Source organism: Penaeus monodon, unplaced genomic scaffold, assembly GCF_015228065.2.
Source record: "Penaeus monodon isolate SGIC_2016 unplaced genomic scaffold, NSTDA_Pmon_1 PmonScaffold_1323, whole genome shotgun sequence".
NCBI classification, from domain to species: Eukaryota; Metazoa; Arthropoda; class Malacostraca; order Decapoda; family Penaeidae; genus Penaeus; species Penaeus monodon.
The window spans coordinates 20567-23043 of NW_023642189.1; the positions used below are offsets into that span (position 1 = coordinate 20567).

The 2477-nt window shown below is 36.4% G+C and overlaps 1 non-coding gene across 1 annotated transcript; it reads left to right on the forward strand.

The window, feature by feature from the left end:
* On the forward strand, positions 1-204 carry LOC119569185. The gene has a single exon (XR_005228224.1). It is a non-coding gene; the product is annotated as a small nucleolar RNA U3 (small nucleolar RNA).
* The last annotated feature ends 2273 nt before the right edge of the window (positions 205-2477 follow it).

The following is a 2477-nucleotide window of genomic DNA, read 5'->3' on the forward strand; positions in this document are numbered from 1 at the left end:
ATGATCATACTTTATAGGATCACTTCTATAGTGCGATTGCCGGGTTTCTCGCCGAGATTCTCGGAATATGTTCAACCACGATGAGGACTGTTAGTGTAATCCTCTGAGCGGGAAGCGGCTCTCAAGCGTTGTGCTTGAGAGATTTGATGACCGTTCTGACTCGGTTTACCGATGTTGAGAGGAGGATCACACAAGCTGAGTGGTTGAACATCAATCCACAAGAAGTGTTCTTGAACTTTTGACAACTCCTGAAAAGGAGGAAAAACTCTTATTATAAAAAGGTGTAAGCTTTCTGCATCGTGGATTTCAAAATCCAAGAACTGACTTGAGTGTTTAAGCCAAATTTCTGTTAAATGTTTTGTCTACTCTTGATGCCATTGTTATCAGTAATGCCATTGTCACTACCAGTGTTATTGTTGTATTACTATTGCAGTTATTAATTACCTCCTTGAGTTCTGTAACCCCTTTTACTTCATGTAAATATGTGACTCGGTAGCAGCAGTAACGCGAAAGTCTGGATGAGTCGGAAATCGTGCTTAACAACGGACACGAATATATATACCATGCGTCCTGGAAGTAGACGATAATAATGTGTAAACAGATTAATAGAACATTACAAAATAGTATGGAATACTAATAAACTGCCAATCCAGGCAAAGTAATATAAAATCGTAAACTTGTCAAATGTTCAATGTTGAACATGATGTGACAATCATAGCATATCAAGCTTGACAATTCTGTTTAGTGGATCGTGTGATCTAGTGGTTTGGTTCTCTGAGTAATCCGCAAAGAGTCTGTCATGAAGGGTATTTCTATTTCTATATAAAAATCCATTACTGCATTATTTCATCTTATGCACTTGAAGGTTTGTGGAGGCTTAGATGTCTCATGGAGTGGGAAGGTCTTTCACACACTCCAAATTTCAGGTGATACTAACATTTTTGATTTTACAATATCAACTATTTCATAAATTTCATGTTAATATGCTCCTAGAGACAGTACTGTAGATCAACCATTGAGGTACTGCAATACCTCCGATCCATGGCGGAGGTAAAGGAAGACCCTAGTAAATCTCCAGTTCTCAGAAATCCGTTTAATATCATGTGTTTTAGGGGGGGGGTTTACTCCACAATATGTTTACATATTGTCTAAATTGAATTGCATTATTTCACCGATCGGCAACGAGGAAGCAAATCTGGAAAGCGTCACTCTTTTGTGGAAGCCTTTTTGATATCAGCTATTTAGAAAGTAGCTAATGTCAAATATTGAGAATGCATATAAATTTTTCAATTAGTTCATATCCTCTTCAAAGAGAATGAAACAATTACCAATGTACATTCTATGAAAGCTATTGTAGATTATGGTTCTGGTGTTCTGTGGACAGAGTGGTTCAAGCCCTTGTATTTGCATTTCTTTATAAAAATGTTTTAAAATGTGTTTCTATCTTGCACTTGATATGCACTGTAGATGATGAAGTCAAGGTGGCACAGAGTAGAAAAAGATTTTTTTTTTATTTACAGACACATAATTTGATATGATAGAAATATTATAGATAATATACCTGTGGCACTAAGTTCATATGATGAATTAGTTTATATTTTGATTATGAGTAGATTAATCCGGATGTAGTAGGGACCCAGTTTGACACTATTCATTTTTGACAGAAATAACGCAACAGACATAAATGGAAACCCAAACAGTTTATACAAATCCCCGTTGGAGGGAATGGATCAGTTTTGGAATTACTGTATTACTTTGTCGATTTCCGACAACAGTGTAGGAATGCCGTAAAGCGTCACCTACTCCTATTTACAGAGGGGACGTTGGTATCCTGCAAATGTTAATAATTTGATTTAATAAATTGGAATATTTTCCCTGGAGGGAGTGGACCAATCCCGCAGGTACTGGAATACCGGGCTGATCCGCGGCTAAGTTGAAGCAGGCCCATAGCACTTGCCCATATTTCAGAAAATTGGTAAATATATCTAAAATAGTTATAGTCTAAATTAGACTATACCTTCCAGAGTGATATTAGTGTTACGTATAAATATAATTAAGATCTGAATAGCATATATCCGCGTGTACATTTAAATCGTCTGAATATTACATTTATGCGAACATGTATATCCATCGGTATTTATGGATATATGTGTATATGTGTGTGTGTGTACGCACACATCAGTATGCGTACGAACATTGAAAAAAACACGGACTTGGTAAATGTCGTATAGAATGATATAATTAATTGCGCGAGGAGCTTTTTTATTCACCTTACGATATGTACAGGATAGTTTCACATATAATGCCTTGCATGTGAACGTTTTTGTTTCTAAACTTAGTTTTGAAATGTAATTGTGTCATTCACTTGGAGTTTCTTTAGAAAAGCAAAGGTAAATTTGTTATCTGTATAAAGTATTGTAGATGGTGTGAGGTTCTGAGTGTGAGCGATGGTGGGTCGGCGGGTGGGTAGTTTTAGC